We start from the raw sequence: 26256 nt of genomic DNA, 5'->3' as shown, positions 1-26256 counted from the left end.
GGGAGATGTGGGAAGAGACTGGACAAAAATCGTGCACCTATGGATGAGGACAGTGGGTGGGGAGTGAGGGCGGAGGGTGGGGCGGGAACTGGGAGGAGGGGAGTTATGGGGGGGGGGAAAAAGGAACAAATGTAATAATCTGAACAATAAAGATTTAATTAAAAAATAAAAATAAAAAAAATATTTAAAAAAAAAGAAGAAATTCTCTGCTATTTTTTTAGACAACCTCTTATTCTGGAAAAAATAACTTTGCTTTCTAGCCTGCTTGAATAATAAGGAAGATAAACTTAGCTGTCTGACCTTGTAGGCTAGAGACTAGATACGTGCATATTCTCAGGCCATGCCAGGTGTACTTTTTAATTGGATAGAACTGTGTTGTTTTCAAGGCCACCAGTGAGATAACCACTAAGCACACATAGGGCTGGCTCTTCAATGAAAAGGAAAATTCTGCTTAGAATTTGAATTCATTTTTCTCTAAGCCTGTTGCAGAAGACCAAAGAAATGCCAAACACGCTTCCTAGAGAAAGGGAGGGACCCCGTTTATTAACACCAGTGGACTCCGGGAATAATTTCCAAATCAGAGTGAAGAAACACGTAGAGGGCTTCACTTTTTATAACCCTATGGGGTCTTTGTCTTGCAGATATAGTTCCATCCCCTTTCGTGGGCTTACAGGAAAGCCCCCAGGTGTTGGGGATCCCCAGGATGGCCTGATGATCTGTCCTGGGGCCAGCTATAATGACCTCCCCCTCACTGCCCCCTCCCCCCCCAGGACAGTGCATTGTTCACAGTTTTTATGGCCTGACATGCCTTGCAAGACCAGTTTCCTCCTCAAGCCCACCAGTGAATAAAGTGTAATTCCAAGCTCTCTAAGCGTTGTTTGATTTTTTCAGTTTTCTGCAACAGTCCCAACTCTCTTTCTGCCTATAAAAACCTTCCATCTTGCCCTAGCCAGTTTGCTCAGTGGATAGAGCATCAGCCTGCGGACTGAAGGGTTTGATTCCCCATCAGGGCACATGCCCAGGTTGCAGGCTCCTGCAGGAGGCAGCAGATCAGTGGTTCTCTCTCATCATTGATGTTTCTATCTCTATCTCCCTCTCCTTTTCTTTCTGAAGTCAATAAAAATATATTTTAAAAAACTCCACCAAAAACCTTCCATCTTGCCCAGCCAGTGTGATGTTTCTATCTCTCTCTCTCTCTCCCTTCCTCTCTGAAATAAATAAAAATATATTTAAAAAAAAACAAATAAGAAACCAAAAAACATTCCATCTTGTATATCCCCTCAGAGCACCCTTCTAATTGATGGATGGGATGCTGCCTGATTTATGAATCACTTAAGAGCCAAATAGATCTTCAAGTTCACTCACTGAATTTTCCTAACGAGGCATTTCTTTCACTTCATGCTCTGGGAGCAGAGGAGCCAGGCATTATTCTCCTTGGGAAGTTCTTCTTTGGAAGCACAGTACAAAGTTTGCTGCCGAAACTGGTTTGGCTCAGTGGATAGAGCGTCGGCCTGCGGACTGAAGGGTCCCAGGTTCGATTCTGGTCAAGGGCATGTACCTTGGTTGCGGGCACATCCCCAGTGGGGAGTGTGCAGGAGGCAGCTGGTCGATGTTTCTCTCTCATCGATGTTTCTAACTCTCTATCTCTCTCCTTTCCTCTCTGTAAAAACTCAATAAAATATTAAAAAAAACAAAAAAACAAAGTTTGCTGAAAGCACAGGGGTTTGGAGATGGGCAGAGAAGCTCTGATTATGTTTTATAAGTGTTTATTTGAGCCAAACTGATAATATACACAAGATCTCAAATGTTCCAGATAATAACTGTTTTGTTGTTTCTTTTATGCATTTGAAATTAAGGAGAGGATGTAAGGAAGATTACATGGAAGTAGGAGAAAGCAAGGCAGGGATTGGATTATATGATAGTTATGATTATGTGTTCTCTTGTTGGGGGAGGGGAGTCTGAAAAGAGGCCCCTCCTTAAGTTACAGAATTTACTAGGCGACTGGAAAATACACACAGGAATACTCTGAGATTCAGGAAAAACCCATTTATTTTCAGATGTAGCAGTACAGTGACTCAGGGGGTCAGTTCTACAAATCCCTGAGTGAGTGAATATGGAGGCATCTTTCCCCTTTATACCCTTTGGTTTCTTTGTTTTCTATCTGTTTCCTAACTACCAGGCTTTTGTGGTGGGCTTCCACAGCCCCTCCTGACTCAGTTAGAATGGGAAAGATAGATTGTATCTAAATGCCTGGTCTGGGTGGTGCTAGTGACCTCCCCTCCAGCTAAACTGTTACATTCTTTGTTTATGGCCCCTTTGTAAATTGGGAGTAATTAGAAAACCAGGTCTTGCTAGACCAGATTTGTTAAGAAAGGGGCAATGACTTAATTATAGGCTATCAAGAATGTACATTAGGGAGAAACCAAGATGGTGGCATAGGTAAACACCTAAAATTGCTGCCTCGCACAACCACCTCAAAAATACAACAAAAAGACAAAACAGACATCATCCAGAACAACAGGAAGGCTGGCTGAGTGGAAATTCTACAACTAGAAGGAAAGAGAAAAGCATACTGAGACTCAGAGGAGGTGCAGAAGTAAAGTGCAGAGGTACAGAGGCACATGTGGAAAAGCCTGGCAACTGAGGACACGGTTGTCTTTTTCAATCGGGAGGGAGACACAAGCTCCCGACGGCCCTGACTCCAGTTCCGGGCGAGTCTCTGGGGACCCAGACTCATACGGGGAGAAACTGGACTGTATGGCAACGGGCGGAACTTGAGGGTGGCTTTCTCTCAGAGGTGCTTGCAGTGATTACCGCAGGACACTGAGATCCGGTACCTCTTAGGGCAGGACTGAGGATCAGCCATAGCTATTTGCTCCGCCCTGTTGATTCCCTGAGACCCCAACCCACCCAAGCTGTGCACAGAGGCTTTTGCATATGAATGACCTGGCCCTTTGCAACCTACAATTACCTAACAAACTGCAGTTGGGTCAGAGAGACCCAGAACATCCAAAAGAAGGCCCAAGGCCCCATAGCAGCTTGCATTGCTTCACAGCTGGGCCTCATCTGGGCAACTCCAAACCCCAAACAAAGAAGAGGAATCTGCCAGTGTCTGCACTGGCACTCGGATCTTTCCATAGCTCCTGCTGGGTAGCCTTAGGCAGGGGCTAAATTAGCACCTCCTTAGAGATCTGAGTGCCAGTGTACCCAGTGGTCAGAGTGGGACCATCCAGATTATAACTCCTCAGATCCATAAGGGACACACTCAGGGGGCAGACTCAGTGAGCACCAAAGCCCCACTGAAGCAAGTCTTGCCCCATAAGGGTGTCTCCAGCACAGAAGTTCTCCCACTGTAGACACAGCTGATTCTCACAGCCAATTGGCCTGGAGGTCAATTCCTCCCAGTGATACCAACTACAATCAAGGCTTAACTACAACAAGACTGTGCACAAAGCCCACAAGGGGGTGCACCAAGAGTGTCCACCTCAGGTAATTGAGCCTCTGGGCCCTATAGGACACCTAGCACAGAAAGCCACTCTATCAACACAGGAAAGCAATCAAAATGCGGAGACAAAGAAACAGTCACAAATGACAGAAATGGAGGAAAGCAAACTACTGGATATAGAGTTCAAAACCACGGTTGTAAGGTTTTTCAAGAATTTTCTAGAAACCGCTGATAAATTTAGTAAAACCCTCAATAAGTCTAGTGAGACCTCAAGGATATGGAAAAGGACTGACTAGAAATTAAGCATACACTGACTGAAATAAAGAATATTATACAGAGATCCAACAGCAGACTAGAGGATCGCAAGAGTCAAGTCAAAGATTTGAAGTACGATGAAGTTAAAAACACCCGACTGGAAAAGCAAAAAGAAAAAGGAATCCAAAAATATGAAGATAGTGTAAGGAGCCTCTGGGACAATTTCAAGCGAACCAACATCCGAATTATGGGGGTGCCAGAAGAAGAGAGAGAGCAAGATATTGAAAAGGTATTCGAAGAAATTATGACAGAAAACTTCCCCTACCTGGTGAAAGAAATAGACTTACAAGTCCAGGAAGCACAGAGAACCCCAAACAAAAGGAATCCAAAGAGGACCACACCAAGACACATCATAATTAAAATGCCATGAGCAAAAGACAAAGAGAGATTCTTAAAAGCAGCAAGAGAAAAACAGTTAGTTACCAACAAGGGAGTACCCATATGACTGCTACCTGATTTCTCAACAGAAACTATGCAGGCCAGAAGGAAGTGGCAAGAAATATTCAAAGTGATGAATAGCAAGAACCTGCAACTTATATTACTTTACCCAGCGAAGCTATCATTCAGAATTGAAGGTCAGATAAAGAGCTTCACAGATAAGAAAAAGCTAAAGGAGTTCATCACCACCAAACCAGTATTATATGAAATGCTGAAAGGTATCCTTTAAGAAGAGGAAGAAGAAGAAAAAGGTAAAGATACAAATTATGAACAACAAATACATATCTATCAACAAGTGAATCTAAAAATCAAGTGAATAAAAAATCTGATGAACAGAATAAACTGGTGAATATAATAGAATCAGGGGCATAGAAAGGAAGTGGACTGACAAGTCTCGAGAGGAAAGTGGTGTGGGGGATGCGGGAACAGACTGGACAAAAATCGTACACCTATGGATGAGGACAGTGGGGGGCAGGAGGTAAGGGCAGTGGGTATGGTGGGAACTGGGTGGAGGAGAGCTATGGGGGAAAAAAGAGGAACAACTGTAATAATCTGAACAATAAAGATTTAATTAAAAAAAGAAAAGAATGTACATTAGGTTACTGGCACAGATTCAGATTGCTAGCCCTCCCCCGCCCCCAAATGTCTTATATTCCCCATCACTTTACTAATAAGTAACAGAAACAATGGACAGGGCTTGTTTGAGGGAAAGATAAATCTTTTACTAAAGAAATTATATGTGCCCAGCCGGCATGGCTCAGTGGTTGACCCTCGACCTATGAACCAGGAGGTCAGTGTTCGATTACTGGTCAGGGCATATACCTGGGTTGCGGGCTCGATCCCCAGTGGGGGGCATGTAGGAAGCAGTCAATTAATGATTCTCTCTCATCATTGAAGTTTCTATCTCTCCCTCCCTCTCCCTTTCTCTCTGAAATCAATTAAAAACAAAAAGAAGTTTTCAGCTGGGGCGTGACTACATATCATGACCTGTCTACCTGTCCAGTTAGGTGATTAGGTCACCCTGTGAGGTTACTTTCCAGAGAATCTCCTTTTTCCCTTCCTTCCTTCCTTCCTTCCTTCCTTCCTTCCTTCCTTCCTTCCTTCCTTCCTTCCTTCCTTCCTCCCTCCCTCCCTCCCTTCCTCCCTCCCTCCCTCCCTTCTTCCTTCCTTCCTTCCTTCCTTCCTTCCTTCCTTCCTTCCTTCCTTCCTTCCTTCCTTCCTTCCTTCCTTCCTTCCTCTTTCTTTCTTTCTTTTTGTTAATTCTCACCTGAAAGTATTTTCCCATTGATCTTTTAGAGAGAGTGAGAGACAGAGAGAAACATCGATGTGAGAGAGACACATGGATTGGTTGCCTCTTGCATGCCCCCGCACCCCTGCCCCCCAACCAGGGCCCAGGCCAGGGAGGAGCCTGCAACCAAGGCACGTGTCCTTGACCAGATTGGAACACAGGACCCTTTGGTTCACAGGCTGATGCTCTATCCACTGAGCAAACTGGCTAGGGCAGAATCTCCTTTTTTCATCCACACATTTATATTCAGAACTCTGCTTGACTGGCCTTTGCTGAGCTCTCGTCCCAGAAAACATTGCAAGGTGGCAGAATACTAGTAGTTGGACAGGCCAGCATGGCAGGCTGAGGAAGGCACACACTCATCAATGTCTTAGCTCCTGCTCAGGGTCACATCAAATCTCACCTCCTTTATGAGGCAGCCACAAACTCCCTTCTTGACTCCCGAATAATTTGTCTTTTTATGTGTATAGATAATGCCATATATTGTTTTTTAAAATTTTCATGTGCACCTGTCTCCTAAAATGCAGCGATTTTCAGACCCGGCTGCATAAAAGAATCACAAGGGCCCTGGCTGGTTTCTCAGTGGTTAGAGTGCCTGTCAAGGGCACGCACCTCAGTTTCAGGCTCTAAACCCAGCCCTGATTGGGGTGCATTTGGGAGACAACCAATCCATGTGTCTCCCTCATGTCGATGTTTCTCTCTCCCCACATCCTCCCTCTCCTCCACCCTCTCTCAAAAAATCAATGGAAAAAATATCCTCGGGTGACGATAAAAAAAAAAAAATCACTAGGGAGGCTTAAAGAAATACCAGTGCCCAAGTACCAAGCCTAGAGACTCTGATTTAATTAGTCTGGGATGGATATAGCCATTAGGGACATTTAAAAACTTTCCAGGTGATGCTAATTTGTAGTCTAGGCTGAGAACATGAGGTCTGGGACCCACATACAGCTGGACTTTCTTAAGTCTGTGTGGATAGAAGGGTTGGTCACAGGGACCTTTGGAAAACAAATGGCCTGAGGGCTGATACTGGTTCCTGGGCAATCATGAAGGAAAGGGCAAATAGAAGTGTCCAGTTTCAAGCTGGTGAGGGCATGTGTGGTACACCTTGTTCACTCCTAAAGCAACCAGGAAGGTTGCACACACGAGCTCCTACTCTTCTGTGAGGATTACATGAAATGGTTCAGACCTACAGGAAAGCCTCAGAGAATGTCTGCTATTCCTTCTGGGTTTTGTTTGTTTATTTTTAAATATATTTTTATTGATTTCAGAGAGGAAGGAAGAGGGAGAGAAAGATAGAAACATCAATGATGAGAGAGAATCATTGATCAGCTGCCTCCTGCATGCCCCCTACTGGGGATCGAGCCACAACTGGGGCATGTGCCCTTGAACGGAATCAAACCTGGGACCCTTCAGTCTGCAGGCTGACGCTCTATACACTGAACTGAACCAGCTAGGGCTATTCCTTGTTTTTACCTGGTTCCACCTTGTGGAAGCTGCAGAATTGACTATATAGGCTGGTTATTGAAACTTGCAGTTTCAACATCTTATACCAGTGGTCGGCAAACTCATTAGTCAACAGAGTCAAATATCAACAGTACAATGATTGAAATTTCTTTTGAGAGCCAAATTTTTTAAACTTAAACTATATAGGTAGGTACATTGTTATTAACTTAATTAGGGTACTCCTAAGCTGGCCTTTGTTAAAAACGTCCTCAGTCTGATTGAGGTACGTTCGCTGAGGTCAACCCCTTCCAACTCTTCCATCCACACTCGTCTTGTATACTTGTTTCAGATAGACGAGTGTGGATGGGAGAGTTGGAAGGGGTAGACCTCAGCGAACGTACCTCAAAACAATGTGCCTCCCCGTGCTGCGTATCCTGTCTGCACTGCATCTCCCCGTAGCCTGACCAACCTGCACCCCCCCACTTCTTCTAATGCCACTTCTTCAAAATAGACTCGCCCAGGCCGAAAACCGACTTCTGAACATGGGCCAGGAAGTTTCAATCGCACTGTATGTGCACGCCCACATGTGGTATTTTGTGGAAGAGCCACACTCAAGGGGCCAAAGAGCCGCATGTGCCTCGCGAGCCGCATGTGGCTCGGAAGCCGCGGTTTGCCGACCACTGTCTTATACAATAGGGACAATAATTGGTCCTTCACAGAGTTGGGAGGTATTAGTAAGTTAAGGGCAGAGCAAAAAAGAGATGATCAAGAGCAAGTGCTCCCCTGCTCCCCACTCCAACCTCATTGAGAACGAAGTCAAGAGCAGATAAACCCCCCTCTTGGCTGCACCACTGTATCCACTCCCTGGCTTCTGTAACCTCATTAGCTTCTTGGCAGATTGACAGTGAAAAGCAGGGGAGAGGGAGGGCTAGTTGGGTGCGCATGTGGCACTCTCCACCCACAGTCTGGGGACTTCCCCCTAGGGCCTAGGGCCCCAGGGGTGGGCAAACTTTTTGACTCGAGGGCCACAATGGGTTCTTGAACTGGACCGGGAGGGCCGGAACAAAAGCATGGATGGAGTGTTTGTGTGAACTAATATAAGTTCAAAGTAAACATCATTACATAAAAGGGTACGGTCTTTTTTTTTTAGTTTTATTCATTTCAAACGGGCCAGATCCGGCCCTCGGGCTGTAGTTTGCCCAAGGCTGGCTAGGCGCAAGTAGGGAATTGAGCCCTCCCTCTGTGCCCTAGGCAACAGGCCTTCAGCAGCAATGCCATGGGAGAAACAACCCTGAGCACGGGAAACTGTGGGAGGGAAGCGGGCGGTGCGCCCCCATAGAAATGGGAGAGGCAGGCTGCCTGCCCTGCACCTCTAGAGCAGGGGTCCTCAAACTACGGCCCGCGGGACACATGCAAATACAAATATTGTATTTGTTCCCATTTTTTTTTTTTTACTTCAAAATAAAATATGTGCAGTGTGCATAGGAATTTGTTCATAGTTTTTTTTTAAAACTATAGTTCTGCCCTCCAATGGTCTGAGGGACAGTGAATTGGCCCCCTGTTTAAAAAGTTTGAGGACCCCTGCTCTAGAGAGTCTCAGCCAGAGCGGAGGGTCCAAGCTCTGCCTGGTTCCGGCCCACCCCTCCTCACCAAACTGCAACAGATACCCGAAAGCTTAGTGTGTAACGTAGAAAGAATGTCTAGAATGTGTATGTATGCCATTTATGGGAGACAAAAAAACCTAGGGATGTATATAAAGCAAAAACCCTGCCACTTTGGGTGCTCAGCCTCTGGAGGGGACTCTGCTGAGCCAGCACCAGTGCAAATAAACAGTCCTTTTCTGAACCTCCGAGTGCATTTGGTTTGTCGCTTCCCACTGGCCTGACATCTCAGCCTCATTCTTTCTAGCCCCTCTCACCTTTGATTATTCCTTTTTTATAGTGTCCTTTTCTTATTTCCTGGGTACAATATCTTTTCTTATCTCTCTGAGGATAATAATGGTAGATGAAGTTTTCTTTTCCCTCTTATTCCCTTTCTTTCAAGATTTTTTTTGCTCTGCCATAAGTAGCCTTCCTCAAACATAGTGACTCTTTGCTGTTTCTTATATTTAAGAGTGAGGTTCTGTAAGCCCTGTGGACATGGGGGACAGGTGGTCATTGGCCATACTTTTTACTATTCAATGATCTGGAAAATTCCTGTCAGAATTATTAGGTTTTCTTTCTGGGAAGACTTTTCTGTTTTCTTGACTGTGGGTGTAAGTTGGTTGCTGATGTCTGGGGGACTAATCAGGGGAAAAGGCTTGAAGGACTCAGTATTCAGCATACAAAATTTAAATACTATCTTCATTTTTAGTATGGTATTCCCATCCTTATCTAGGCCAGAAACTCTGATCCTTTCCTGAAAACAAATCTGTTGTACTCTGCTGAAGAGAGAGTGGGAGAACATTGGTGGCTCTCATTTTCATTTCAAAAACAAAAACAAGAACAAAATATTTAAAAAATATATATTTATGTTCAAAACCAAAAACTTACCCCTCTTACCCTCCTGCTTTAATCAACTTTGCTTTTCCTTACTACATGCTTGTTCCTTCTGCTTCCTCTTACTTTTAAGAAATTAATGTTGAATTCTTTAAAAATTTTTAAAAAATATATTTTTATTGATTTTAGAAAGGAAGGGAGAGGGGGGAAGAGATATAATCATCAATGATGAGAAAGAATCATTAATTGGCTCCTCCTGCACTCTGTAGGAAGTGGGCCTCTGTGATCCATCTCCAGCATGGTGGCTTTTGATGGAATTTGCTGAATTTCCCCAGGGCAAGCAGAATGTAGGGAGGAGGGAAGAGGATGTAAGAATAAAGAAGTGTGCACTTGGGTCAGCATCATAGTGGAAACCCCTGAGGCACCTGCCACAGTTAGACAGGGGGCGGTGGAGGCAACTAGAAAAGGCCTCAGCCCAATTTTTTTTCAAATTGCCCAATGGGAGACAGCAAGATCTAGGCGACATATGAGGAAACAGGTGACCTCATGATGCTCAGCCAATGAGGAACTGGAGGAGGGACTGAATAATAGGCTGTGTTTGCTGCCCCAGGTGTATCTGTACAACCGAAAGGACACCTGCTCTTGAGAGTGTATTAAAAGTCTCGTTTTCACCATACTTCTGTCTCTGAGTCCATTATTTGAATTCAAATAGGTGAGCATTTCACACAATTCCCCCTACTGAGGATAGAGCCTGCAACCTGGGTATGTTCCCTGATTGGGAATCAAACCATGACCTTCTGGTTCATAGGTTGATGCTCAACCACTGTGCCATACCAGCAAGGCTAACCTTGAACTCTTGATGAGGGAATTTCTAACTCCTTTATATTTTCACTTTTGAATTTCTTTTTGTTTAGTAAATGGATGATCTTTTACTTTTTGGAGATGACGAGAAACCCAGAGGTTCCATCTATTTAGAAGCAGCAGAAGTGGAAGTGCCAGGGAGTTTGTGGGTATATTGGGGGCAGAAGGCCTTGAGAGGGAGAGGCTGGGAAGGAAAAGGGTGCATAGCAGGTATGTAGATCATGTGTGTAACAGGAAGTCACTGGTACAGCTTCAATATCTTAATTAGGTTGACCTGGGTGAATATCGCAATAGTTGCTCCTAATAATAGTAATAGGCCCTAACTGGTTTGGCTCAGTGGATAGAGCTTTGGCTTACAGATTGAATGGTCCTGGGTTCAATTCTGGTCAAAGGCACATAAATCTATAGCAGGTTCCCCGGCCCTGGTCAGAGTGTGTGCAGGAGGCAAACAATCGATGTTCACATCAATGTTTCTCTCTGCCTCTCCCTCTCTCTTCCACTCTCTCTAGAAGATCAATGAAAAAATATCCTCAGATGAGGATTAACAACAAAAAAAAACAACCCAAAAAACAAACAAATAACAGTAATGGCTGAGATTTATTGAGAACTTTTTCTGCTTCAGGTACTTTGCATGCATTCTTCACTTAATTTTCACAATGAACCCTGTGGACCCTGAGAAAGAATATACCTATTCAGAAGGGCTCCTGGTGGCTAATTGGACTCAAATAAAAAAACAAAACAAAACAATAAACAAAAAGACAGAGCCTAGCAGCCATTTCTACACAGGGGCCTCTCACACAAACTGTACTTCAGGGTGAAGCCTGCACTGTGTTTCTTCCATTTAAACCAACCCTTATAAAGGAATTCCTGAATTATATTTTAACCAATAGGACTAAGATTTTCCCTGTCCACCAGCATCTTCCTAACCAATCAGAGCAACTTCATTTGACTAATTAGGACAGTGCCCTTTGGATTAATCAAACTGTCAGGATTTGCAGTTCTCATTTGCAATGAGGACAGAACAATCAGAGAACAGGGGCAGGGACTTCTCTCTATATAAGTCAGCTCCCCTCTTGCTCTGGTAACCACTTTCCTTTCCCACCAAAAACTGAAGACTGAGTTTCCATAACTGGACAGGGCAGGGCAGAGCAGAGCAGGCTAGAGTAGAGTGGACCTGAGTAAGTGGAACACACCAGGGTAAAGAACTTCCTCACTCCAAGCTGCCTCACAGCTGTGCTACTCCACAGCCATGCTGTAGCACAGTTGAGCTGTTTGCACCGAATAGTTTCCTTCTTCACTGCACCCTAAATTGGAGATTTCTGTTAGCATTGATTTAGTTCCAATGATCATTGGTTGACAACCCTATAAATAGGGGCTTTCCCTCTATTGTCCTGCCCCCACATCACTGATTACTTCCCCTAAACATTTACCTTTTTAAAAAATATCTATAAATATATTTTTATTGACTTCAGAGAGGAAGTGTGTGTGTGTGTGAGAGAGAGAGAGAGAGAGAGAGAGAGAGAGAGAGAGAGAGAAATCAATGATGAGAGAGAATCATTGATTGACTGCCTCCTCCATGCTCACACTGGGGATTGAGCCTGTAACCTGGGCATGTGCCCTGACTGGGAATCGAACCCTGACCTCCTGATTCATAGGTTGAAGCTCAACCACTGAGCCATGCTGGTCAGGAAAACATTTACCTTTTATTATATCTACCTTTTTACACTCTGCCCAGGGGATTGCCCCCAGTTCAAAATCACATTTTGAGGGGTACACTTCTCAAGGTTCAAGAGCAGATTTTAGAGTATCTCTTTGTGATACTTGTCCAAAACCATGTTATGGATCCTACAAAGACACAACAAACACACACATACCCTCTTCCCAAATAAGCACAAATCCACACATGCACAGAAACTCTCTCTCTGTCTCTGTCTCTGTCTCTGTCTCTGTCTCTGTCTCTGTCTCTGTCTCTCTCTCTCTCTCTCACACACACACACACACACACACACACACACACACACACACACACACACGAAGGGATAAGCACATCAACACACACATGTGTTAGAAATAAGGCTAGCCCCAAAACCAGGGGTCCTGGGAGAACAGAAAGGATACTCAGGAGCCATACAGCAAGGGAAATATCTTTACTTCTGCAGAAGGGTGCACACGCACACAGGGTCTGGCAGCATGCACACTGAACTGACCGTCCGCTCAGTGTTTTATGTCTGTTGTAGGTCATCTGTCCCTCACTCTTGATTGGTCAGAGCTTAGGCTCACAGTCTTGCGTGATTGGCTAATTTAAAGGAAAAAGGGAAGGGCTGACCTTTGCTGTTTCAAAATGGAGGCCCCCAGGGGAGCTGCAAGTCACATGAGCCAAAATGGCGGTTGCCTAACCTCCCTTCTTTGACAGAAAAGATTACTTGTTTATTCTCACACATGCATGTAAACTTACATACCTAAGCCTACTTCAGCCTTGGCCATGGCAGGTCCCACTTTTCTTGCCTGTGCAACATGAGGCTGGAAGGAAGTGAAACCTGCCTTGACAGGAAGTGAAACAGAATGTGAGTTTTCTCCTGCTTCTGACACAGCTGTTGAAGGGACTAAGCAAACAGTTTCTGGAGTTGCTCTGAGGTAATTGGGGTCTCCTGGGGTGGGACCTGGGTGGAGTACTGGGCTTGTGAGGTTACTGTAAGTAACTGGGAAGTTGGGCCCTTAGTCTTTGTTAACCTGGTGGTGGCCTTCCCCACTCCACACCTTTCGGTGGGAGGAGAACATAGACTTTCTCCACAACAGGGTTTTGAAAATAGTTGTGGGCCCAATGACATTTACTCAGTATCACAGATGTATGTGTTGTATTTCTTTTTTCTTAGTCTGGAAACAAAGTGTTTTTATAGTTTTTTGTTGTGTTAATCCTCACCTGAGGATATTTTTTCCACTGATTTTTAAAGAGAGAGGGAGGGAGGGAGGGAGAGGGAGAGGGAGAGGGAGAGGGAGAGGGAGAGAGAGAGAGAGAGAGAGAGAGAGAGAGAGAGAGAGGGAGAGGAACATCAGTGTGAGAGAGACACATTGATTGGTTGCCTCCTGCACACGCATGGACAGGGGCAAAGGATCATACCTGTAACTCAGGTATGTGCCCTTGACCAGAAATCAAACCTGAGACCCTTTGGTGAGAGGCCTGACGCTCTAACCACTGAACAAGGTCTGTTTTTATAGTTTTCATCCATTCTCTTTTCAAAGTAAAGAAACATTTTAGAGAGGGAGAGAGAGAGAGAGAGAGAGAAGATGAAGTAAATAGAACAATAAGGGATTTTTTTCCCCTTATGCTAGACCAAGTTGGTCCTGACCAGTATTAGATAAATTTTGTTTGGCAGTCCAGGAAAAGTACCCATGAAAACTTTTGGGGACCTTAGAGAAAATGGAGGTAGAGATTTTGGAACCAGGTGGCCTCTGTATTGTGTCACTAGGGAGAGAGGGACAAGGGGCAGGGGCCATTGAGTGGAGGATGCAGCATGGAGTGGATGGAATGGTGATGTGAATGTCATTGTCTGTTTGCCCTAGAGCTTTCAGTTGCAGGCAAACACTGTAGTCTGAGGAGAGATTCAAGGACTTGATAAAATTGAAGCGGTTCTTCAAAAGTCCAGCTCTTTAATTCGAGGGTATAACCCCTACCATGACTGTGAGAGTAAATTGTCATCTATTTCTTTCTTAAAATTTCCTCTGGTGTCTGATATACCATAGAGTAATTGAATGCTAGCCCTGGAAAGAATCTTGGATATAATGTATTTCAATGACTACCAAAATTTTCATTTTTGTCATAACCCTGTGCCTCTATTTACTTATATGTCTCTTTAAATTAACTTGCTTTAAATTTTTTTTAATTCAACCTAAACAGTGATATTTTGTATCACTGATGGCACATATATCACACGTTGAAAATGACTGATGAAGTCCATTTCACCCTTTTTACATGTGAGAAAACTGAGACCAATAGACATTAAGTGATTTGCCCAAGGTCTCACAAAGACATACTAATTTGGGACTGTGTCTGAGCTCTCCTAATTTACAGTTTTTATTCTTTCTTGTATAACCTATCATACTTTCGTGAACATAGAAGTAATTATTAAATGTAACTCAAATAGATAACCCATGTGAAACCTGCTAACCATAGTGCCTGTCAGGGATTCAATAAATGTGTTTCTTTCCTTCTACCCTTAAGTCCATGCTCACTGCTAACCTGAACTAGTTGCTCCCTGGAAGCTATTAGAATCATTTTAATGCTAATATTCTGAAGTATTAAGATGATGTACCTTTGGTGTTGCTGTTGAGTAATTGATTGTGCTGTGCTAGATACTCAAGGAGTCTTATCAATCTAGAGACACAGGCCTTCAGTTCTGGGACAACTCCCCTCCATTTTAAATTTATAAATGCAACTTATTTATTAAAAAGCTTTCACCTTTTAAATTTTTGTACAATTTGCAAAACTATTCTGAAAGCAGGATATATGTGCACAAGTTTCTGCAAAGAGTGCTAATTAAGAATATGGTAAATGCTTTACAAGTTAGTTTAAGAAAACTGCCACAACTGGGCCATTACATTGCCATCTTTTTTATCAAAATATTTGATTCCAGCCTTCCTTCCACTGCCTTAAACTATAAAGCATTTTTTAATGAGTTGAAATTAAGGAAGGACTACATCTACTAGCGAAGAAAGTTCTATTAGTTTGAGGTTTCAGACTCTCCCCCAAACCAAGACCAGTATCTTGGTAAGGGCTAGGCTGGGACCCTGAACAGAGTATGAGCATGTGCAGGTGGCATCTGGGACAATTTCTTGTATTATTTATTTCATTTCTTTTTCTTTTTTTCTTCTGAAAGATCTGTTCTTTAGATGTTGGACTTTCTGAACTAATAACTATCTCATTTTCTTCTCTCCTATTTTGTCCTACTATCTAAAAGATTCTCTTCAATTCCTTCTTTTTAATATTGCTAGTAAATTTTTAAAACTTTAGCTTTTATATTTTTATTTCTAAAAGCTCATTCTCATTTAGTTCATTTTTTTGTTCCTATTTTATGGACACGATACCTTTTTTTTTCTTTATTGATTAAGGTATTACATATGCGTCTTTATCACCACATTACTTCCCATTTTTTTTCTTTTTAAAATAAATATGTTTTTATTAATTTTAGAGAAAGAAGAAGGGAGAGGGATAGAGAGATGAAACATGGATGAGAGGGAGAGACATCAATTGGCTGCCTCCTGCATACTCCCTATTGGGGATCCAGCCCACAACCCAGACATGTGCCCTGACCAAATTGAATTGGGTACCTCTTGGTTCATGGGCCAACACTTAACCACTGAGCCACACTGGCCGGGCTACACAATATCTTTTCTTATCTCTGTAAGAATATTAATTATAATTCTTTTGACTTTTTCTTTTATTTCCTGCTTTACCTCCATTTCCCTTTAGTTGCTTCTCTCTGTGTGTGATATTTATTTATTTATTTATTTATTTATTTATTTATTTATTTAATCACGTTAGAGCCTTTCTTCATATGCCTTGTGATACTTTGCTCTTTGGTTATGTTTAAAAGTGGAACACTAAAAACCTGATTGCAATTTCTTGCTCTGTGTGTGAGCAGGGCTTGCTGATGGAAAATTTCCATTATAAGGATTCCTCATGGTAACCTTTTATTTGGGAAGCTCCTCATTGTCTGTACCTGGAGGTCTTTTCTCTGGAGTCTCAGAGACTAATCCTTCAATATGCTGCCTCCTATTAATATGAGAACAGGTGTGAGAAGGAACATCAACACTTAAATCTGTAGATTTTCACTTACCCAGTACCCTTTTTAGACCCATTGAATTCATCTGAGCAATTCCTCTTCCAGGCATCCCAGTGTTGGTGGGGCGCCCATCTGGGCAGCCAGCTCTCCTCTCTCTGCTTTTGGTGGTGATGATGTCCTTTTTCTGCTCAGCTATATCCATAGATGAGGAACAAAAGAAGATGGTAATGAAGGAGAAAATAATGCAGTTGGGCAGGGGGGAGGGGAACGGGGGGGGGGGCGGGAGGCGGGGTGGAGGAGGGAGCTGGTGCTGAAGAAAGAAGAGATGGCTAATAAGAGGCTCATGATCCTCAAAAAGGCTGAGATGAAGTAGGCCATGAAGTCCCGAAAATTCTGACCCAGCATGCACTTTTTCTAGGCCAAGAATCTCATTGAGAAAAGTGAGGTGTTTAATATCCTGAAGAAGATGCCAAAAGGTAGAGGTTTGGAAGGAAGATTTTGGGGTCCTGAGAAGGTAGGGGGAAACTACACTTGGAGCTGCTGTTGGTCTAAACAGAGCAGAGAGAATGCTACTCAGCTACTCTAAGCCTTGTTTTTGCTAGCAAACTAGGAAAGGGGGTGTTCAAAGGTGGCTGCTGGTTCATTTTGGAAACCAAAAACCCTACTTCTGAGGGGGCTTAGCTGAGAGAGAGAGAGAGAGAGAGAGAGAGAGAGAGAGAGAGAGAGAGAAAAGGAAGTGGGCCCTAGATATTATTGGCCTTCCCTGACAAAGTTGGAAAAGTGTCCATCCGTAAGATAGTATACTAGTCTCATAGGACCCTAGTTTTCCCTTCATATCATCCCTCATACCTCTTTCTTCTAGGCTGCGGCCTAGGAGATGAAGAAGCCGCCTGCCTGTGATCTCAGGCCACAGCCAGCTTCAGGTGCTGGGGCCTGGCTTCTCAGTCTGCCCGAGGACATGGGGCAGGTGGATGTGGGGAAGGCGGCTTCTCCGGCTGGCTGTGGCCTAGGAGATGAAGAAGCCACCTGCCCGAGGTCCCAGGCTGCAGCCACCCGGAGAAGCTGCCAGCCCTGTGGTCCAGGGCGCCAGCGCCTGTGGCGGGAAATAGGTTCCTTCTTCTCCCACTGCAGTCATTACTCCAATATTCCCCTTCTGAATTTTTCTCCTCTGCCGCAACCCAACTCCACTTTTCATCTGAAGGATATGGAACAGAGAGAGCAGTGTTAAAAGCTTACATTTTTAAGCCCGTAAGATTGGTACTTAAACATATAAATGGAAAACTAGAGTCCTTAAGGTAACAAAGGCTACAAAGGGAGGGGACAGGGACAGCGCATGACATATTATATCCACCAATCCATATGGGGACTGAAAACTTTGCAATGATGACAATTACTGAAGATATGAATCAACTAAAATAGTTGACAGGGACAATTCTTCCATCTTTGAAAATATCTACATCAAGTCTGTTTAATTAGATTTTCATCTGCATAATATAACACATTCTGACAAGCACCGGGCCTCTAGTTAACAATAATTATTTTAATCATACAACCACCTACGGAGTGCTTCCATGAGGTTATTTCCCTTGACAAAAAGAAACATGAAGCTCAGCATAGTTAAGGAAGTTGCCCAAGACCATAGAGCTAATGTCAATGTAAAAAGTGTCCAAACTTGTAAGAGAATATCTTAATTGTCCAGAATTATTGAAAGCTGTTTCCCTGTAGACACACAATGCTGCCAGCTTTTACTACTTCTATTCAATACTATACTAAAAGTATAGTCAGGGAAATAAAGCATGAAAAAGAAGAAATACAAAAGCATAAGGATCAACTTTTATACAATAAAATTATCATTATTGTGGGTGACATTTTTATAACATGGACAATTCACTACAATCCAAAACGATTATACTAGTAACTAGTAAATGAGATTCATTATATAAAATCATATGATGACTATGAATGAACAGGCAAGAATAAAAGAGAAAATAAAAATAAATGATTAAGACTGGACGAGTAGAAGAAACCAAGATGGCAGCATAGGTAAACACCGGAAATTGCTGCCTCGCACAACCACTTCAAATATACAACTAAAAGACAAAATGGACATCATCCAGAACCACAGGAAGGCTGGCTGAGGGGAAATTCTACAACTAGAAGGAAAGAGAAAAGCACACTAAGACTCAGAGGAGGTGCAGAGGCGCATGTGGAAAGGGCTGGCAACTGAGGACAAGGTTGTCTTTTTCAATCGGGAGGGAGACACAAGCTCCCGGCGGCCCTGACTCCAGTTCCGGGCGAGTCTCTGGAGACCCAGACTCATAGGAGGAGAAACGACTGTCTGGCATCAGTTGAAATTTGAGGGCGGCTTTCTCTCAGAGGTGCTTGCAGAGATTACTGGGACACTGAGACACTGGGTCTCTTAGGGCAGGACTGAGGATCAGCCATAGCTATTTGCTCCACCCTGTTGATTCCCTGAGACCCTGCCTGCCCCACCCAAGCTGTGCACAGAGGCTTTTGCATATGAATGACCTGGCCCTTTACAATCTAAAAATTACCTAACAAATTGCAGCTGGGTCAAAGAGACCCAGAACTTCCAAAAGAAGGCCCAAGGCCCCACAGAAGCTTGCATTACTTCACAGCTGGGCCTCATCTAGGCACCTCCAAACCCCAAACAAAGAAGAGGAATCTGCAGATCTCTCCATAGCTTCTGCTGGGTAGCCTCAGGCAGAGGCTAAATTAGCACCTCCTTAGAGATACAAGTACCAGTGTACCCAGTGGTCAGAGTGGGACCATCCAGATTACAACTCCTCAGATACATAAGGGACACACTCAGGGGGCAGACTCAGTGAGCACAGAAGTTCTCCCACTGTAGATACAGCTGATTCTCTCAGCCAATTGGCCTGGAGGTCAATTCCTCCCAGTGATTCCTACAACAATCAAGGCTTAACTACAATAAGACTGTGCACAAAGCCCATAAAGGGGTGCACCAAGAGTGTCCACCTCAGGTAACTGGGAAGGCTGAGCCACTGGGCCCTATAGGACACCTAGCACAAAAAGCCAGTCTATAAACACAGAAAAGCATAAAAAATGTGGAGACAAAGAAACAGGTCACAAATGACAGAAATGGAGGAAAGCAAACTACCAGATATAGAGTTCAAAACCACGGTTATAAGGTTACTCAAGATTCTTCTAGAAACCGCTGATAAATTTAGTGAGACCCTCAAGAAATCTAGTGAGACCCTTGAGGATATGAAAAAGGACCAACTAGAAATTAAGCATACACTGACTGAAATAAAGAGTATTACACAGAGTTTCAACAGCAGACCAGAGGATCACAAGAATCAAGTCAAAGATTTGAAATATGAAGAAGCAAAAAAAACACCCAACTGGAAAAGCAAAAAGAAAAAAGAATCCAAAAATATGAAGATAGTGTAAGGAGCCTCTGGGACAACTTCAAGCGAACCAACATCCGAAATATGGGGGTGCCAGAAGAAGAGAGAGAGCAAGATATTGAAAACCTATTTGAAGAAATAATAACAGAAAACTTCCCCTACCTGGTGAAAGAAATAGACTTACAAGTCCAGGAAGCACAGAGAACCCCAAACAAAAGGAATCCTAAGAGGACCACACCAAGACACATCATAATTAAAATGCCAAGAGCAAAGGACAAAGAGAGGATCTTAAAAGCAGCAAGAGAAAAAACAATTAGTTACCTACAAGGGAGTACCCATATGACTGCTACCTGATTTCTCAACAGAAACTATGCAGGCCAGAAGGAAGTGGCAAGAAATATTCAAAGTGATGAATAGCAAGAACCTACAACCTAGATTACTTTTCCCAGCAAAGCTATCATTTAGAATTGAAGGTCAGATAAAGAGCTTCACAGATAAGAAAAAGCTAAAGGAGTTCATCGCCACCAAACCAGTATTATATGAAATGCTGAAAGGTATCCTTTAAGAAGAGGAAGAAGAAGAAAAAGGTAAAGATAAAAATTATGAACAACAAATACACATCTATCAAAAAGTGAATCTAAGAATCAAGTGAATAAATAATCTGATGAACAGAATAAACTGATGAATATAATAGAATCAGGGTCATAGAAAGGGAGTGGACTGACTATTTCAGGGTGAAAGGGGTGCGGGAAGAGACCAGACAAAAATCGTACACCTATGGATGAGGACTGTGGGGGTGGGGGGTTAAGGTCAGAGGGTGTGGTGGGAACCAGGTGGAGGGGAGCTATGGGGGGAAAAAAGAGAAACAACTGTAATAATCTGAACAATAAAGATTTAATTAAAAAAAAAAGACTGGACAAGTAAACAAGTATATACAAGATAAATGAGCCAATAGATTTATAGAATACTAGAGGCCCAGTGCATGAATTTGTGCACAGGTGGGGTCTGGCCGGCCCAGCCCAATAGGGGTGGATCGATGCTGGCCCTGTTGGGAGGAGGAGATGGCCAGAGGTTGGCCAGCTGGTTTGCCCTGATCAGGGCCTGATCAGGGCCAGGCTGGCTGGGAGGCGGGGCTGTGGGCGATTGGCCAGTGGGCCCCACCCCTGATTGAGGTGGGGGGGGGGATGATCGGGGGTCAGTAGCCAGGGGAGGGGCTGTGGGAGGTTGGCAAGCAGTCCTAGCCCCAGATCAGAGTGGGGGGGATGCTGATCAGGGGTGGAGCTGGTTGGGGGGAGAATCTGCAGGCTGATGGGGGTGGAAGGGGCCTATCGGGGGTGGAGCTGCAGGTGATTGGCTGGCAGCTCTGCCCCTGATCAGGGTGCAGGGCTGATCTTGGGTGGAGCCAGGCAGGGAGAGGGGCTGCTGGAGGTTGGCCGGCTGACCCCACCTGCTGATTGGGTCAGTTCGCTGGCCGCAGTGGGCGTCATAGCAACCGGTTGTTCTGGTCATTCCGGTGTTCCGGTCGCTGGCTTTATATATATATATATATATTTTTAAAACCACACTTTTAAATGTTTAAGTAAAAATGACCCAAGAAAAATTACCAGAGAATATGCATAGAAAGAAAGTGCAGAGGCCAATAAACAACCACTAGACAGTAATTCACCCTCAGCAAGTAGTTGCAAGAGATTCAAGAGGGAAGGTTCCCGGAGGCTGGCCGGCGGCCCTGCCCCTGCTCGGGGTGGGGGGCCGATCTGGGGTGGGGCTGGGTAGGGGAAGGGGCTTCAGGAGGTTGGCTGACTGGCCCTGCCCCCTATTGGAAAGGTGACAGCTCTCACTACTGCATGGGTTCTGGATCTCAGGACAGCTGGGCTCTGGACCAACTGTCCATAGCCTGAGTCCTCATTTCTCTATCAGGCACAGCCCCATGTGAGGACCACCATGCTGGGGGAGCAGGGGGTGTTTTCTAGGACATTAAGCACATGCACTGCATCATCACTGGGATGCCTGCATTCCTCTGGATTGTGGCCTCTTTGACCATTCTCCAGCTCACAGTCACTCCAAGTGGTCACTCTTAGTGGTCACCTTCTTCCCTCACTTTCCTTGGCCACAACCAAAGCTTCATGCTTGGGTGTGAGGAGAGAGCATCCTTGTCAAATGCCATATTTTGGGGAAGCTGTCTTTTACTATGAAGTGTGCTGTTAGTTTTAAGCTATTGAAATGCACTTGATCAGAATATAGAAGTTCTCTTCTGTCCCTGCTGCAATGAAAGCACATGTGATGATTGGATGTTGAATTTGTACTATTCTTTTCCTGCATCAATTGAGATAGTCATATTATTTTTCTCAAGTCTATTAATAAGTGAATTACATTCATATTTTAAAAAATTTATTGGGGTGACATTGGTTAATAAAATTATATGGGTTTCAGGTATACAATTCTATAATACATTATATGTATACTAAAGGCCTGGTGCACAAAAATTTGTGCACTCGGGGGGGTCCCTCTGCTGAATGATTCCTTCCACGACCCGCGTGGAGTAGGGTTCGGTATCTGAAAGAGGAGCCGCACAACAAATGAGAGAAAGAGACACGAGATAATTTTGCAATATTGGAGGACCAGGCGGGCAAGTCCAACTCAAGGAGAGGGACTTCCACTGATGCTTAGGCCATTCCAACCTTTTATTTGGTCTAGGGTAGCCCTAGGGTGAGGAGGTTTGTTTGGGGTAGTCCTAGGGTAAGGAGGTTTCAATGACACAGGGATCTGCGGACAAATTCCAGGAATAGATTAAGTATCTGATTAGCTCATCAATAGGTTTCTGGGAGTAGGCAGGGTATCTTGATTAACAATAATCAACAAGAATCTACATAAGTATCTAAGGAATTAAGGGAACTAAGGTGGGGATGCTTCAACTATTATTACCTAAATTAACTGAGTGGTTCCTAGATTAACTGGGTGGTGCACAGCCCTGACCTTTGCTAGGACTTTCAATGACTACTAGCTTTTGGGGGGGTCTCTATCTAAACTCAGCTAGTGAAGACGATGAATGGTCTCCGGCATCCCTCAGCCTGGCCTGTGCCCTCTTGCAGTCTGGGACCCTTCGGGGTATGACCACCTGCTGACTTAGGCCTGCTCCCCAGGGGATTAGGCCTAAGCTGGCAGTCAGACATCCGTCTGGCAGCCTGGGAGCCCTCGGGGGATGTCCACTTGCCAGTGGGGAGCAGGCCTAAGCTGCAGTTATCCATCCTTAGTGCTGCTGAGGAGGCGGGAGAGGCACCCACCACCACCACTGTACTGGCAGCTGTCAGCCTGGCTTGTGGCTGAGCAGAGCTCCCCCTGTGGGAAAGCACTGACCACCAGGGGGCAGCTTCTGCATTGAGTGTCTGCCCCCTGGTGGTCAGTGTGTGTCATAGTGACCAGTCATTCCCAGTGGTTCTGCTGTTAGGGTCAATTTGCATATTACCCTTTTATATAGGATAGAGGCCTGGTGCATGGGTGGGGGCCGGCTGGGTTGCCCTGAAGGGTGTCCCGGATCAGGGTGGGGTCCTGTTGGGGTGCCTGGCCAGCCTGGGTGAGGGGCTGAGGGCCGTTTTCAGGCTGGCCACAGCCCCTTCAGTGTGGGGGTCCCCACTGGGGTGCCTGGCCAGTCTGGGTGAGGGGCTGATGGCTGTTTCCAAGCTGGCCAAGGCCTCCATTGGGGACCCTCACCCATGAGGATGTGGCCATCCTGGGTGAGGGGCTGATGGCTGTTTTCAGGCAGGCCACACCCCCTTCAGGGTAGGGGGTCCTGCTGGGGTGCCTGGACAGTCTGGGTGAGGGGCTGATGGCTGTTTTCAGGCTGGCCAAGGTCTCTAGTGGGGACCCTCACCCCATGAGGATGTGGCCAGTCTGGGTGAGGGGCTGATGGCTGTTTGAAGGCTAGCCACAGCCCCTTCAGGGTGGGGGTTCCCACTGGGGTGCCTGGCCAGCCTGGGTGAGGGGCTGAGGGCTGTTTTCAGGGTGGCCACACTCCCTTCAGGGTGAGGGGTCCTGCTGGGGTGCCTTGCCAGTCTGGGTGAGGGGCTGATGGCTGTTTGCAGGCTGGACATGGCCACCAGCCACCCAAGCTCCCAGTGGAGGATGGCTGGAAGCAGGTATTTGGGATTTATTTATCTGCTATAATTGAAACTTTGTTGCCTTGAGCAGAGGCCACAGTCGGCCAGGGCAGGAGGGAAGCTTGGCTTCCTCCATCGCCAGGGCAACCAAGTCTCCTGCTTGCTCCAGCTCCGTGGCTGCCAGCCGCCATCTTGGTTGGGTTAATTTGCATATAGTCACTCTGATTGGCTGGTAGGTGTGGCTTGGGGCATAGCAGAGGTGCAGTCAATTTTCACGTTTCTCTTTTATTAGATTAGATTGTATTGTGTGTTCACCCAACCAGTCAAATCTCCTCCATCATCTTTTTCCCCCTTAACCCTCATCTATCTTCCCTCAACCCCTTTCCCTCTTGTAATCACCATACTGTTGTCACTGTCCATGAGTTTTTTCTTTGCTTAATCCTTTTACCTTTATCCAGTCCCCCAAGCCCTTGTGTATGACAGCTTTCAGTCTGTTCTATGTATCTATGAGTTTGTTTCTATTTTATTTGTTTATTAGATTTTGTTCTATATTTTGTTCATTAGATTCCACATGCTAAGTAAAATAAGCCAGTCAGAGAAAGACAAGTATCATATGATTTCACATATATGTGGAATCTAATGAGCATCCATCCTATATAATAAAAGACTAATATGCAAATTGTCCCCTTGACTGGGAGTTTGACCAGGAGTTCAACTGTTTGCCATGATGTGCACTGATCATCGGGGGCGGCACAGAACATGGCAGATATTGGCAATGCAGTGCCGACAGTGGGCAGCAGTGGAGGCCCTGCCGGGCCTGATGGACCCCCAATGAGAGCAGAACCACGGTGGGATGGTAGAGCAGGTGACAGGCAGCACCAGGCCAATGAGGGTGCCAGTGGGGGCCTGAATGCTCTGCTGATCGCTGCTCAGATGGTGACCAGTGGCAGCTCTGACACTCCCATTACAGAGAAAGGGCAAATAGCAATATTAAAATATTTCTTCTAATCATTTTCCTTTCAATGTGCACGAATCTGTGCACCAGGCAACTAGTTCTTATGCCGGGGTGTGTTTCTCGGCATCTAGAAAAGTTTAGGAATCTGGAGAAGGGATGCGGTGTAAATTAATCAAGAGTCCAGAGATGAAACATAATTTTGGAAGGCATTTTGGGGAGCCAAAGAAGACTTAGCTAAAGAAACCAAGTTCTTCTGTCTCTTTGGACCCCTTGCTTTTTTATTAACACAAATTGTACTAAAGCAAGGTAGATATACATATCAAAGGCAAGGTTTAGTATACAGAATCCATTGTCAGGTCGGGGGAACTGCCTTTGGCTGTTTAGGTGTTTGGCCAGTAGGAGGCAATAACATGTAGATTGAAATGCCTTCAGCTGTCTGGCAGCAAGCAATCATCTATGCAAATCTTTAGGTGTGGGAAAATGCCCTTAGCCATTTCCAGCAGGCAATCCTCAAGGTTCCATCAACATATGATGAAACTTCTTGCATTATGACATGCTGGAATTAGCTTCCGGCATTCTTAAATATTGAATCAACCTTCAATTTATGAAATGATCTCTATTTGCTATTGATGTTTTACTTTCTTTTTTTGTGTGTGGCTGGTTTTTGTTTTTTGTTTTCTTATTTTTTTTACTGTTTAAAGTATTAAAAATAGTAGTACATATGTCTCCTTTTTCCCCCATTGACCTCCCCTCCCTCCAGCCTCCCCCAAACCGGGCAAATGCCCTCACCTCCCTAGTGTCTGTGTCCATTGGTTATGCTTATATGCATGCATACAAGTCCTTTAGTTGATCTCTTGCCCACCTTCCACCCACTCCTGCCTTCCTGTTGAAGTTTGACAGTCTGTTTGATGCTTCCTTGTCTCTGTATCTAGTTTTGTTCATCAGTTTATGATGTTCTTTATAGCCCACAAATAACTGAGATCATGTGATATTTATATTTCTCTGTCTGGCTTATTTCACTTAGCATAATGCTCTCCAGTTCCATCCATGACGTTGCAAATGGTAAGAGTTCCTTGCTTTTTAGAGCAGCATAATATTCCATCGTGTAGATGTACCACAGTTTTCTAATCCATTCATCTACTGATGGGCACTTAGGCTGTTTCCAGATCTTAGCTATGGTGAATTGTGCTGCTATGAACATAGGGGTGCATATATCCTTTCTGATTGGTGTTTCTGTTTTCTTGGGATATATTCCTAGAAGTGGGATTACTGGGTCAAATGGCAGTTCCATTTTTAATTTTTTGAGGAAACTCCATACTGTTTTCCACAGTGGCTGCACCAGTCTGCCTTCCCACCAGCAGTGCAAGAGGGTTCCTTTTTCTCCTCTTCCTCACCAGCATTTGTCCTTTGTTGATTTGTTGATGATAGTCATTCTGACAGGTGTGAGATGGTACCTCATTGTTGTTTTCATTTGCATCTCTCAGATGACTAGTGTCTTTGAGCATGTTTTCATATGTCTCTCGACCTTCTGTATGTCCTCTTTGAAAAAGTGTCTAATTAGGTCCTTTACCTGTTCTTTGGTTGGATCGTTTATCTTCCTTTTGTTAAGTTGTATGAGTTTCCTGTAAATTTCGGAGATTAAATCCTTATCAGAGATAACTTTGGCAAATATGTTCTTCTATGCAGCGGGCTTTCTTGTTGTTTTGTTGATGGTTTCTTTTGCTGTGCAGAAGCTTTTAATTTTGATGTAGTCCCATTTGTTTATTTT

The sequence above is a fragment of the Myotis daubentonii genome, chromosome 2 (assembly GCF_963259705.1).
Source record: "Myotis daubentonii chromosome 2, mMyoDau2.1, whole genome shotgun sequence".
Classification (NCBI taxonomy): domain Eukaryota; kingdom Metazoa; phylum Chordata; class Mammalia; order Chiroptera; family Vespertilionidae; genus Myotis; species Myotis daubentonii.
Note: the sequence above shows the minus strand (reverse complement) of the source record.